The sequence below is a fragment of the Mugil cephalus genome, chromosome 15, assembly GCF_022458985.1.
Source record: "Mugil cephalus isolate CIBA_MC_2020 chromosome 15, CIBA_Mcephalus_1.1, whole genome shotgun sequence".
Taxonomy (NCBI): Eukaryota; Metazoa; Chordata; class Actinopteri; order Mugiliformes; family Mugilidae; genus Mugil; species Mugil cephalus.
This window is the reverse complement of record NC_061784.1, coordinates 3,576,115-3,590,926: the sequence shown is the minus strand read 5'-3', so window position 1 is coordinate 3,590,926 and position 14,812 is coordinate 3,576,115. Positions and strand designations below refer to the sequence as shown.

The 14,812-nt window shown below is 39.9% G+C and overlaps 1 protein-coding gene across 1 annotated transcript in view; it reads right to left on the bottom strand.

The window, feature by feature from the left end:
- The window catches only part of npas2 (neuronal PAS domain protein 2), a 41,532-nt gene extending 27,095 nt beyond the window's left edge, over positions 1-14,437 (bottom strand). The window contains exon 1 of the mRNA XM_047606926.1: positions 14,008-14,437. The gene's annotated coding sequence lies outside the window, so the exon portion shown is untranslated. The remainder of the gene's footprint in view (positions 1-14,007) is intronic.
- Positions 14,438-14,812: the final 375 nt, after the last annotated feature.

Here is a 14,812-nt window from a genome sequence, read left to right as displayed (position 1 = left end):
GGGCTCAGTAGGTAGATCTGGTTGTCTACGAGCCGCTACGAGAGTTAGCAGTTTGATTCCCAGAACATGCCATGTGGCGAAGAGCCCTTGAGCAAGACAATGAACTCCAAGTGCATGCCACTGGTGTGTGAGCCAACAGGTAGATGTATCACTGTGACTGTAACATGCTTTCAATTCAATTTTATGTTTATAGCACTAATAACAATACAAATTATCTCAAGACACTTCACAAAACCTGGTCAGTTTTGAATACCAATAGGCAGAAAAGCGTAATATAAACACAAGACCACTTACACAGTGGTGAACATTTTGTGGCTGTGTAATGGCTGCTAATTGATTTTAAACTGTTGAGTAAAGGCTAGCATCTATTCAGTTATTTTGTCATTTTCAGTTAGAAAACCACTCTTTGATTTGTACAGAATCAGAAAAAAACGTTATTTATTCCCGAAGGGCAATTAGTACCGGCTAGCTATTTCATATGTTTTAGTTTTTTGAATTCAATCATTTTAAATTTCTGTAACAATACCAAGACCACCTGTGCCAGTCATCTCTGTGAGGCTGCACTTGTGCTGCCTTCAGATGGGATTCTGTTTCACATGTTCATGGGAAAAGTCCACATGAATGGCCCCCTCTTGTACTATTCACAACCTCGTAAGTGGACATTTTCCAGTGAGTTCTAGACGGCAACAGTTTCCTAGAAGCTGTGTTCCAAGGATTTGAAGTTACCACTTGAATGCAAAGCATTTAGTGTTAAGGACACCCCCTGTCGTAACCATAAGGCAGAATTGGACACATCAAATGACACTTTTTATTTCTTATCAACTCACATCATCATTTCCTTCCAATTCAGGAAGTCTTTCTTGCATACGTGCATTTATGTAATGGTCGATGGTCTTGTGATAAAGGCCAGTTGTCTTGTGAGCGAAGAGGACAGAGCACATGAGAATCAACTGCTTTGACAGGTTAGTCTATGACATGAGAAAGCGTTTTGCATGTGTTCCCAATTAGACAAATGGAGCCTCTTATAACAGAGAATGAGAGCGTTGGCCTGTGCGTTACAGTATCCTCAGTATTTTCAGTGAATCTCATTTATTCGGAACCCTTTAAAGTGGGAGCAAAAATAACAAGTCTCTTAAGATGCTTAAGATGATATAACAAAATATTAAATAGGTTTGTACATTAAAATCTAACATGGAGAGAGGACACAGACATCTATATCCTGTGATTTATAATGCGGTTTTGGCTCTCCGGATGTGTCCAGTAGCTTTTCCCAACATTTATTCCTCAACCTTTTTTATCATTTAGATAGCTAAACTAACGAAAGAAAAAAAAGTTTTAATTCAAGGTCAGAGGCAGCCAAATGTCTGACCCTGCTTCTGCCAGTACTCATTATTCAATGTTCTATGATTTACATTTCAGTCCAGATTTCCATGAACTTGAGACACAACCACTGCGGCCATAATGGATTCGCAGACAACTTGTCTCAATGACCATCTCAATGTGATGAGTCACATTTTCCCCACGGCTGATTCAGACTGCAGCTGTTGTTGTAGTCCCCATTTTGATGACTGACATGGCTTATGAGGGTTTGCCAGTGTGATGCCATTTTCGCCAGCTTGTAAGACATCACACAGAAGTCACAGATTCTCAGCCACACACAGGTTAATGAAGGCACCTTTGTGTTCGACTGACTTTTCGGCATGGCACCATTTGTACCAAGGTTATAGGAATTGTTATAGGTGCACCTTGAAGCATCTATTGCACACAGCCGGTCGGTGACACCTGACTGATTTAGTCCTTCACTTAGTGTATATGAACATGATGGCTCATCAACTATTTTGTCTGCTATATACAAGTAATAGTAGATTCTTAATCAGGCCAGAGTGTAGGAGAAAAACGACAATAAATGACATCAGAGAAAAAAAATCTTTCTTCCACAGCTCTGCATTGGTTGAAAGCTGTTGGTGTGCGTTAATTGTGTGTATTTTTCCCAGTAAGAAGCAACTCTTAGCTAAAAACAAATCAAACAAAATCAACTATGCTGTCCGTATAAATGATGGTACTGTGCCAAAAAAACCTGAACTGAATGGAAACTGATTTTTCATTACAGATCATGTGCAGTTAGCGTTGCTTAAATTACAGTAAAATACATGTCTGTGAATCCTAATCATTTCATGAGACTTCGGTCATTGTTTCAACATTATAGTGTATTCACATACAATATGATAACCATAAGCCCCAGAAAATAAATTCCACCACAGAGGGGCCCCAATATATAACTTTAAATACCACGCCAGAAACCAAACCAATAAACTCTCATACAAAAGCATATGTATGTAGAGGAGGATGGCTGCTGCCATCAATGAGTGTCATTGCTATGGGGTGGGGGTGTCTGACCTGGTCTAGGGGGTGCTACATGTCTAATATCCACATGAATACCAGGTCCAAGTTGCCCAGCTGTGTTGTCACAAGATGGTCAGCGTTCTTTATTTCTTTTGTCAGTGCTTTTAATATTGTGACTGGTCAGTGTATATAATTATAATAAATAAATGTTGTTTTTCTCTCTTTCTCTCTCTCTTCCCCTTCTTTCCTTGGACACATACCTGCCAACGGTATAATCTACAATCCCACACATATTCACATTAAAAATGTTCATTAATATGTTTTTGTCCCATTTTTAAAAAAAAACTTTTTTTTTTTTTTTCTAAATCACAGCTTTGAGTACTGATACATTAAGAGTTCTGACTACAAGATAAAACCAAACCCCAACATAAGATGACTTCAGTGTTGAGTCTTCAAAGCAGCATTACACCTACACGTATAAGGCCTTAGGTAAAGATGGGTGTGGTAAATCCTGCTTCATAGACATAAAAAAAAAGATGGTAAATCAGTCATGCATGGGTTCAGTCCTTAACCCTTTATAGGGCACTCATTGAAATGCTTGGATATTCTAAATTTCAAACCTGGAGTGTTGTTGTAGGGCATAAGAAGACTTTTTAACTTTTGCAAAAGTTTTCAAATTTTTGAATTTTCATGTAGAAAATCAAGATTAATGAATTTATCATATATGGTTTAGGCCCTTAGGTGGTAAACAAATGTATTTAGACCACTAGAACATGATAGCTTATTCTGGCACTTGTCAACATACACATTATCACATTAGGACAACATTAAGGCACTTCTTTATGGTACCTAATGAATCAGTTATGCTACCTTGAAGACCACAATTGACCCTGATTTATTTACTTGATCTTCTTTGATTGGCTGAATGAGTGGGCTGAAGTTACCATATATGGTTCCTTTTCCCATAAAGGGTTAAGTGAAATGAGACGTCCTACAGTTATACCAAAGAGAGGCAATGACATCTCCATGGTGGGGGCCGAATGTCTAAACACTCTGGACTTCTACTTCCATATCATGCAACACAATGTCAATAAACTGCACAGAGCACACTCATATTTACCAATCTGTCTAGTCTGAGATTGCTTACACTAAAGGGTAGTGAACAGATGACAAAGACAAAAGATCCAAAGTTAGCGAGTCCAGTTTTTTTCTTTCCAAATGTTACATTTTAAGGGTTCTTACAGTCACACCTGAAAATGTTACAGTACAAAGACTCCCAACAATGGTACCATTAAGGACTTCTCAAAAATACATTTGTCTGGGCCAGTGGTGCAAATTTAATGACTGTCATTTAGCACTGTGGTTGACTGCTGCTACAATTATGGTTTGATGGGACTGAATAACCAACATGAAAGATGGCAGTGTTGGTTAGCTGGTCTCTCAACCTGTTTTTGGTCCGGATTTGGTCATGGTTTCTCAGACCCCGCTACTTTGACGAGGCCCCTGGCTTTTCATCTGTGCCATCAAGAGGTTCATGTTTCTGCCTTTGAGGCAATGCTCAATAAATTAAACAACAGCCCATGTCGGACTAAATGCTCACACTCACTTATCAGTTCACAGTAAATGGGCCAAAATGACTTTGCACAGCAAGCATCAGGTGATCAAAGTTTTTTAGCCATTAGTCCTGTTCTGTTTGAGCTTATCGGCAAAAGTTAGCATGCTAACATGATAACACTGAAACAATGAATACGTCATTGTGAACGTGTTAGCATGGTGAAGATGCATTTAGCTCTGCGAAACTGCAACTTCTTTACAATGGTTGTACTTTTACATCAAAAATGAATGACATATTAAAGCAGCTTACACTAGTTATGTAACAAGTCAGCTAAGGAAAGACTTGCAAATATGTCAAGTTCTATAGCAGATTCCATGAATCCCATTGTATATAAGCAAAGATAAGAGAGCAAACAGCACCAGAGTGATGATATAAATCATTCTGAACTAAATTGTTGCTCTGCCACCAACCAACAAGTGTGAGACATCTAAGATTCATAAAGATCTCCCACATTTTACTGCATTATTCACCATCCGCCTACATAGAGATTAGTTCCGCTCTTTTATGTAGGTCATGCTATTGGATAATGAGGTGACATTTAGTGCTCATATGCGGCTTTCCCTACATAATAAATGCCCATTGTTGTGTTCTTTACATCCCGCACCTCCATCCAGACTGGTCACGTCTGCACCGGTGAAAAACTGGGTATTTGTATAATCACTCAAGCCCATATTGCCTCTTGCTACATCTGTGGTGCTGGTATTGATGACGTTGCCGTGGCCCTCTGCTGAAGCACTGACTGTCATTAATTAGACTGTGGCACTGCTGTTCACTCTGTGTTCCCATGGTAACAATGTGTGGTGTCTACTTTCCCCCAACCAAGACAGCTATGTCCACCAAGCTGCTGGTTTCCATTTTCTTCAGGTCTAGGAGATTTTTCATACATAACCCAATTTGTCATTAATCTGTCAAATATTAATAAAGCGTCAGGAAACCTCTCCGCCTGTGTGCTTTGATCAAAACTGTTTTAACACTTTCTCAATAAATGTGCAGGGAGGGAAATAAAATGATTTAGTATTTACTGACTTTTCTCAGTTGAGATTTTCTCAACAGTCACTAATGAAGACCATAAGGAAAATGACATGTTCCATAGTTCACAGCTTAAGATCTTAAAGCCTCATTTTACCTAATTATTTTATGTTCCTCATGGTGGAAAAACTGACATTACTGAATGCTTCTCCAAAGAGACAGGTGTGACAATAGATATTCTTCCTAGTCCCTGAAATACCCAAAAGAAATCACCTTGTAGGAGGAAATGGTTTCTCATTTCTACATAACCGCTCTTCAGAACACTGAAGTCACACAATGTTCAGGTCAAGTACATTCTGCACCATGTAATTCAGTGTAGATGGAGCACCATTGGCTAAACCTCCAGACCTTATCCAGCAGACGAGGAAGGAAATTGGGGGAAAAAATCACAGAGGGGACTATTTGGGCCATTCTTGCCCAAACAGCATTTTCTTCCATTCAGAACCCAATGGAAAAAGGCAGTGAAGAAACAAATCATTATGCCATGCCTTCCCACAAGCATTGTCCGTCTCAACGGAGCAGCAGCTTCGCACTAATCCTCCCCTGGGCAACAGCTGAACCCTTACACTCTCTGAGCTGCACTCACTGGACAATCCTGTCACAGCTCACTTTAACACAACGTCACCTGCTGTGCATGAGAGTAACAAACACAAAACCTATGTTTCCTGTGTTATCTGCACTTGTTAATGCATCCGTTGAACAATCAGATAATTATTAATATATATAAAACAGAATTTTCAAGCTATGCTTTCCCGATTTCTGTTTCTGTAAATTGCATACTGACATTTTGGAGTTATCTATTATGATGTATTGATGGTTATATACCTTTTGTATGTTTTATATATTAATAATAATAACAACTAATAACTGAAAAATTAGCAAAAATGTGAGTCAGTACTTTTCTGTATAACCATACATTTAACATAGATTTATTTCGCTTATTCTGTTCACTTTATGAGGATGCTTTACCCAAAATGTGCCTTGTAATTAAACATTCACTGCACAGCAAACACTCCCTGTGGGCGGTCACATCCACTGAATGAGAATGCAGACCTATAAAGCAAACATCCTTTCACAAGGTAGATCGGCTCTCAAATTTCCTCATAATTATATTCTTTGCACAATTCCAAATGAATCACCAGTTATTGTCCACTGCTGCAACCGCTGCCCAGGGAAAGACGCAGTTACCTAAGGCAGTGTATGAGCAAATATGTGGGACACAATTCTAGGGCATGGGTGGAAAGGCCAAGGCAGCTCTTTCTTTTCACGACTCTCTGAAGCTCAGACCGCAGGTTGCATCTTTGAGCAAATTCCTGGCTGTGGGAGAGAACGGACTCTTTTACAACTGATTCTTTGGAGATGATAACTAGAATAACATTGTCGTTATGAATTAATCAGTGAGCGTTTGTAAAACCACCACCACCACCACCACCAGCCACTCTGTTCTGAACTCAAGTAGCCTTTCGCGAGGAGACCATGGAAAAAATGACCTTATGTCTCCATTCCTATCTATTGCTGTTTCATTTTCCGCGTTATGAAACTCTGTCTTCTTCATTTCCGAAGCTTTCCCCCTGTAAGCAGACGTTGGACTTTCTCTCAGCAAAAAAAAAGCAGCATGTAATTAAAAGAATTTGTGTCTTTGAGGATACAGGTAAACAAAAGTTGCCCTGGATTACTGAACTGAACCAAAGCCAAACCTCTACTCTGTCTGATGTTTGATACACAGAAACCAACTGTAGACAGTTTTATTCCCAGAATGAAAGAGAACTTTCCTGGAATTACTGAAGGTTTCACGTTATCCAGTGACATAGTTTGAAGTAATTAACATGTAACTTAGCTATAGGTTAGCTACCTTTACTTAACATGGAGAGCTTTCATAAGATCACAACAGATCCTGACTAATAAAGTGGTTTTAATAGCATCCACATTTGTAATGTACAATATACGTGACAGGATCATTACTAGTAATAGTAGAATAATCACACTGAGTAGTTTTCACATTTTTTGCTTGGCGTCTGATTAAATGACGGTATAATAGAGCTAATTTAGTTTCTTAAAAACGCCATGATTCTACATGAGATCATTACTCAGAAAAACAGCTCAAACCAAAAGAGAAGCACTCAGGCACTCGTAGCGAGCAGTGATCCTGCTTCACTGTGATAATAATTCACGGTTCACTAAGCTAAAGTGTCGCTGAGCCAGTCTAAATCACTTCCAGCTCTGTGAAAAAAAAGACCCCGTCCTTTGAACTCATAATGTGGTCTTATTAGATGAATGTCAAATCAGACAAGACACTTAATATAAATCAAAGGAACGCCCTTGGAGGGGAAAGAAAATGTGTATCCAAGAGCATCCAGGTTACAATGAGTAGGTGCAAGAAAAATGGAAGAAAACTTGATGTTTCCTCAAATAAAAGTCAATCATCACCACTGTATGTGAATTTTCCAGTTCAGTCACTAGTAATTATCAGGTTTGACCTACTGAAGGAAAGAGGAACCCGTCTGGGAGTGCTCTGCTCGCTTCAGCATCCTACCTGACGTGATCTTGTTGTGTGTTTGACCCCACAAAAAACAAACAACTTTGTAATGCTCATGCAGCCAACACCCTGAGCTGAAAATGTGAATCACATCTAGGTCACACACATGGGCAGGGCGCGCTTATACTGTGAAGCCAATTTATTTTTTCTTCATCTCCTACACAAAAAGCAGCCCCACCCGATTCTTTAAAAGGAGCCTTCTGTCGCGAAGGAAAAGATTGAAAGTGCAACCTCCCATCCTGTGAATCAGATACATTAAACGGACGCATTTATTCGCATTGTGGAACTTCAACACTGGAGGCAGAACTAATGTCAGCAGCTTCTAAAAGAACCTCATTTATATAAAGCTTTACTCAGCTGAACGATGAAAACGACTCTAACACACACTGAGAAGATATAAGGTCAGCTGGAAACATTTCATCTAACAGAGATTCTCATGAATTACTGCAGTGCCATTGAGAAACTCTCACACATAATGTTCGTATCTCATTATGTCATTCAGCAAATACACACAGTGTGACTGGTCTTTACAACCAGAAGGCAGCCCTCTTTTTTTTTTTTTTTTTTTTTTTTTTAAGTAAATAAATAAATTAATTTAAAGTTAAATGGCTTAATCATGCCCCGCTGAACCTGAGCCTGAAGCAACTGAGGACAATCACTGTGTGCTGTGGAGCAAGAGATCAGCGACAGCAGCAAGGCCGATGACGTCTGTAGAGGCAGTTATATAACCGGAGCCGAACATTTTGTCTGTCATAGTTACAAGGTTAAAAAGTGTGACATGAATACCAGTCATAGTCTCAAGAGTCATGTGCAACATAGCTCCACTGGCCAAATGAAGCAAAATTTAGCAAGGCAGCCACTGGTTTAGTCCAGTATGGAGCAGAAAGGAATGTCCTTTTGTGAGGTTAACAATCAACATGTCTGTCTCTTGCTTCTCTTGTGACTACAAACAGTCATACAGAAGTACCTAGTCTCCTTCACACCATTTAAACATTCAAAACAAGGCCAGCATTTGCTCTACAGTAAGGATAAGAGACCATAATGCAAATAAAAGTACTACATTACTTTAACTGTAACTATATTTTCTACCATTTTTTATTGATTTCATTTTCAACACTGACATAAAGACGAAGAGTAGCATGTTTGCTTACATAATGTAGTTTCATTCTTTTGAAGTACTAATGGCGCTGTGCGTCTTGTCGAGTATTGTATTTTCTTTGATTTTAAGAGGTCTACATAGCCAGTCCTTCCTCTCATCATGTTAAGTGGAAACTGTTGCATCCAGCAGAGGAGAATAATCCCTGCTGCAACACACAAGGTAAATGCTCACACTAGGCGTTCGGCATTAATCCAAATTAGCACTCAAAGGGCTGGGGAAGATTGTTTCTGAAATATTGTTGTGTAAGAACCCAATTTATTGGACCTGCAGAGTAAAAAAAAAACAAAACAAAAAAACAGGGGACATAACAATACATATGTGCAGTGTATGGTCTGCAGGTTGAGAGCAAGTAACTTGTTACTTTCCTGTACACAGTTATTTAAGCCATGATCATGTTGACTTATAAATAGTTGCAGTAGTAGCTGTAGTACTGTCCTACTAAACAACATTTTGAGTTATTTTTCTAATACTAATCTAATACAGAGCACATGATACTGATCTCTGATTTCAAGGAACAAGCTTAATTGTAGTGTCCCATTTGAGTGCTGTTCACATTTTTATTGCTGCGACTACCAGCCAAATGTTTCTCTATAGTGCATATTGACATTAAAGACATCGAAACTACAGAATGACACAAAAAACATTCACATGATTTAGTGAGAGAAAAACAGAAAGTAGCCTTTATCACACGTCTTAATTGTGTGTAGCTTCATGATGTGGTCATCTGAATAGTTACAGGTGATACCCAGACGTCAAAAGTGGCCACGTTTGTTGCATTCATAAGGCACCTGATAATATTTTGTGTTGAGTTAGTTAAACAGCAAACAGCCTCGTTCATAGCGAGTAGCTCAGCCCGGTGAAGGGAAATCATCATTACTTACTTATCATTACCACTTAAGGAGGTCAAGTTAATTAAAACTTCCAGCCTCGGAAATCAACAATTTGCAGCACCTCTGATTAAAGCCCACATTAAAGCTTCTCGGTGTTCACGTCTCCACGTCAGCTGTTCAGAAGAGACTGTGTGAATCGGGCCTTCGTGGCTGAACTGCTGCAGTGAAATCACAAGCAAACACGAGGGACGGACGTTTTTTGAAGTGGTGACTCCAAATTTTTAGACTTTTGTTTCGTGACGCATCAAGCAGAGAAGCAGAGGAGGTGAACGGATGGTATCTGCATGTGGCGCTTCCACCGTGGAGAATGAGGAGGAGGTGTGATGGCGTGTGTGTGTGTGTGTGCGCGCACATGTGCGGGGGTGTATGTGTGTCTGTGGGTAAGAGGGTGACACTTATTCAGCAATTTATTCAGAATTCAAGGCAAATCTTCACAAGCATGGCTACCACAACGTTCTGTAATGACATCCCATCTGGTTCACACTTGGTGGGACTCTGATATGTTTTCCAAAGGGACAGTGACCCAAGACAAAAAACTAAGAAGAACGATGAGGAATGATGAGTGTTGCATCAGACCTGTCAACCACGTAAAAACTCAGTAAGAGAGTACGCAAAACTGTCATCAAAGCAAAGCGTGGCTAATTGATAAATAACATTTTCAGACATATTTAGTCCAAATGTGCTATTTAGAGTTGACTTCTAAGCCTCATTTTCATGGCTACAGTCACTTTTAAACATAAACACATACTGAGTAATGGTGCCAGTTACAGAGATGTTATCAATACCGGTGAAACTCAATCCTCAACAACGAATAAATCCATCATGACACAATTTTACTATGGCACAAGGACGACCAACATTCACGCTTGTTCAAATATTCTTTCTTTATTTCTATGCCTATTTTCATTAATAGCGACACTGTGGGCTCAAAACTAGCTGGTGTATATACTGAGGTCTAAATCTGTGGCTGCTAACGAATCCAGAACACACTGAAATGTGACTTGAAATGCAAATCTAGCCGGGTTTTGAGTCAGATGCGTTTCAGCTCAACAATCTGGCTCCTCAAATAGGATTTAAAAGTCTTCCGTTGTATCCCTCCCAACACGGCACACAACTACAAGGTGACTCCAGAGTGATGAAAAGATCTCATTCGAATCCATGCCACTGCTGGGAGGACAACATAGAGAACAGCAGTCGGTAGACAGACGCCAAAATAAGCTGTCTGATGGGCTTCTGGGGGAAGGCTTCGCTACATCACTAATGTAGCAACATGGTTACTGACAACTGTGGTGTCACCACAGCAACCCATCCAAATAAGTCAGTGATGTCTGGACACACAAATCGGATCTCATTACTTTGCAACTTACAGTGCTGACAGTTATAAAGTTCTCATTTAAGAACCAAATGTCAATGGCCTGCAGTTTGACCAAAGCCTAATATGCCCCATTAAATAAAGACATCCTTGTCTTACTCTGCCTCAGAGTGCCTGGCCATTATTCTTGTCTCATTTCCTTGATGCTGTGCATTGCACTGTCACAAAATGCCTTATCCTCCCTCGGTCCAAAGTTCAGACTGCCTCTGGTGGGATAGACAGCATACATAACAACCCTGGGAACTACTGTTAAAGTTTGGTATGGAGCATGGAAAGTCTACTTGTGATGGAACTTAGAAATACTTTAAATACCACTTTAATACAGCCAGGCAGCCTGTTTCCAATCTTTCTCAGCTTCTTCTATTTTACTAGCAACAACTGAATTGTTTTCACTGACACGCTGTATAACTGAGCCCATCTCTGATGCGCTGTTATTTCTTTATACGCGATGACTGATGTCTAGGAACTAATCAAAACTAATCCAACAAAAGTTTCACAATAGATTTTAAACCTGCCATCTTCTATAGCTACACAAAGGACATTTCATTAATTAAACAAAAAGGGAAAATACAGAGATCGGATATGGCACAAGATCTAGTTTAGTTATCTCCTAGGTACAGTGTTGTCACAGCTGTGTGAACCATAATGGCTATAGGTGCAAGACCTAATGTACAAAGGCATCTGTTTAGAAGTAAAATGAGATGTTTCACTATAAGAGTAAATGACCTCTCATGCTCCAAGATTCCTTTGAGACACAGGAGCACTTAACCACACGTTTCTTCATTTAGTTTTTATTTAAAATCCTTCTTTTTCTCTAATGATAAACAGTGGGATCAGTGAGAGCAAGCACAATGTGAATAGTAATAAAACACTGAAAGTGGCCTGCTCACGCATAAGAGGATGAGACCACTGCTTTTTAAGGTAAGTAGGGCTTAGTAATTTGCACCCTGTGACGTTAGTAAACCTGTTGTCAGGTTTCAATCTATTTCATGTGTGTTTGGGATGAATCAACATGGGTTGAACATTCAACATTGGGTCTATGTGGAGCGCCGCTCTGTTTCCTTAAAGAGACAGAAGATACAAATGATCCCTTTGCCGTTGCGCAGACCTACACCATTTGTGCATGCCCAGTCACACTAAGCAGCTCGAGCAATATTCAGACTAGCGTTCAGTTTAAGCTTGCAGGACATGGCCCAGTAACCTACTTTCCCCACAACATGCTCTGTAACATCAGAGAGGAGGCTCTGTGTCATCAGTTAACTAACCTTCACCACAGCATAGTTTCAGCAAAGAGATGCAGAAATTCAAATACAGCACAGCTCGAGCGAAGCATGAATAACAATATTCTCAGGAAAACAAATCTACATATGGACTCTGGCTCACTTGACTCTTAAAGGTGAAATGCAACGCTGACATTCTTTGTGTGTTTGTCTTCTAAATAAGCAGCGGGGAAGGCTAAAATTGGAAATTAGGACATGAGGGAAGGTATTGCCACACAGAACAAGGTGTAAACGAATACACAATAAACTGTCAGGGATTGTCACACCAGTGAGTAGGAAGCAATAATGAGAAGGAATGTAATAAGCGTGACATGGCATTAAGGCAACTATTCACAATTATGAGACAACAAGTGGCAGTTGGGACAATTAGTTTAAGAGTGTGGCAAAGTTTTTCCAGAAATAGAATGGTTCTCAGTTGAGCTACAGTATTTTACTGTTTTACTGGGACATTAATGATTTATATCTATATAAAGCTAAGTGGCAGCATTACAGAGAGAAAACCTCACAGTGTGCTGGGTTTCCCTCTATTCTGCGCACACCCCGTCCCATTACAGTTCATTTATCAGGTGAACAGCTCTGTAAACAGGTAACCCTGCAACCTGATACCCTCAAACCTTTGTTATGCGTTTCTGGGTTAATGTGCAAAGTCAAACGCACAGGGAGACAGCACTGGTTGGCATACTGTACAATCAGCGTACCAATGACACAGCATGCCCAGCGAAGCTGCTTATTGCCTAGCCCAGATTTACTCTTCAGAAACCGTCTAGCAACGGGCTTCATCACATAAAAAACACACAAAGTGGACCATGAATGACCCCTCACCTCTCTATGCATAAGGTCAGGCGTTATGGAACATACCACTCTATCAAGCCCACTGCGTAAATCTAGATTTTTCCCATTTGGTGACGGGACTAAAAAAAATAGCTGAAGGCAGAAGAAGGGGGCTTGAGTCATGCGGCTGGCCCAAATGTTTAAACGGCATGATGTAAAACGGAGCATATGGTGCGGCGAACACCCCAGTTCAGCCAGTCAGTCGTGGAACAGCCCATCCTGCCCCACTCAGCTGTCAGCACACATCCTCATCACTATTCATGTCTTCTGGGCCAACCTCGGCACTGACGCAGCAAGCCGGCAAAATGACTCCAGCCTCAACATGAGTAGAGAAATAAGTCATCGATTTGGCCCTTAAACCCCGGCACTTTTCAGCTGTGTCCTGTTACCTTGCATCCCAAAGCACCTGAAGCAGTCACAATGAACTTGGCCTCAGACGGTCACCAAACACACCACTTTCACCTACTTGTGGAGGTGTGATTTGTCGTTCCATACGCAACAATACTATCACAATATGGCCACACACATGATATGGACTTAATTATTCAAATTTAATAAAGCCTGTGAACCCGTGTGTGCCCCAAATCAACAGCAGGTTTCCAGGTTAACTTTATCAGCAGTAACAGTAACAGTTCACCGACAGTTAAAACCAAAGGAAAGAGAATATAGCTACAGCTGCTTTTCCTGCGTCACACTTATACCACAGTTAAATACAGAGAGAAGAAGAAGTAAATAAATAAATTAGCTAGTGAGAAAAAATAAAACTGAAAGTCATTCGCTAATGAGAACAGTTTCTGTACGTGTACAGCTGCTTTAAGTACATGCGGTGAGAAAAAGAAACAGTTACAGATAATGCTGTCCGTGCTGGAGAGTAACGTTAGTTTCCCAGTTTTTCACGCTAGCTGGGCGGATTAGTAAGAAGCGTCCGTAGCCGCTAAGCCTTGAAACTTACCTTGTATGAGGAGTAGTAAGAGTCAACCGGATCCAGAGCAAAGAGCCTTGGGAGCAAAATATCTTCTGACAGGCAAAAAAAAAAAAAAAAAAAAAAAAAAAACTCCGACGTCCTAAATTCCAGAAAAAAGTTACCCAGAGATGTAACTGCGCCGACGACTCGTCCCGGACTGCAAATGATTATTCCCGGTGTGTGTTTGGGACACGGCTCGTTGAGGGAGGAGATCCAGCCTACACACCTCACACCTCAAATGTTCACCAGATCAGACAGGGGGGCCGATCTGAGCGGGTCCTGCTCTCAGACAGATGAAGGCTGAATGAGGAGTCCTCCAGCCAGGCAGTAACCAGTGGACGTCCCTGGACACAGACCCGCCCCCTGGACTACACACTAACTAAAGTTACCTCAGGGCTAAAATAGCCCTGAACTGGAACAGCGGGCTACTTCATATTTACTTCTATTTTAATACAAATGTTTAATGAGCATTTATAACTTAAAAACGACAGCAATAATAATTATAATATTAATAATAATAATAATAATAATTTCTAAATGTACACACACACACTTATATATACTCACTACCAGTCGAAAGTTTGGATGTGTGAGTTAATAATTATTATTAAAATATAATATTATATAATTACTACTATTTTTACTGTATAAAATGTAATAATAATAATAATATGTTATTTTTATTATTATTAAATCTTCCATTTGAAATAAATTGGACGACAATTAAATGCATATCAAAATAAAAAAAAATAGAAAACACAAATACAACTGATAATAATAAGGATAATAATAA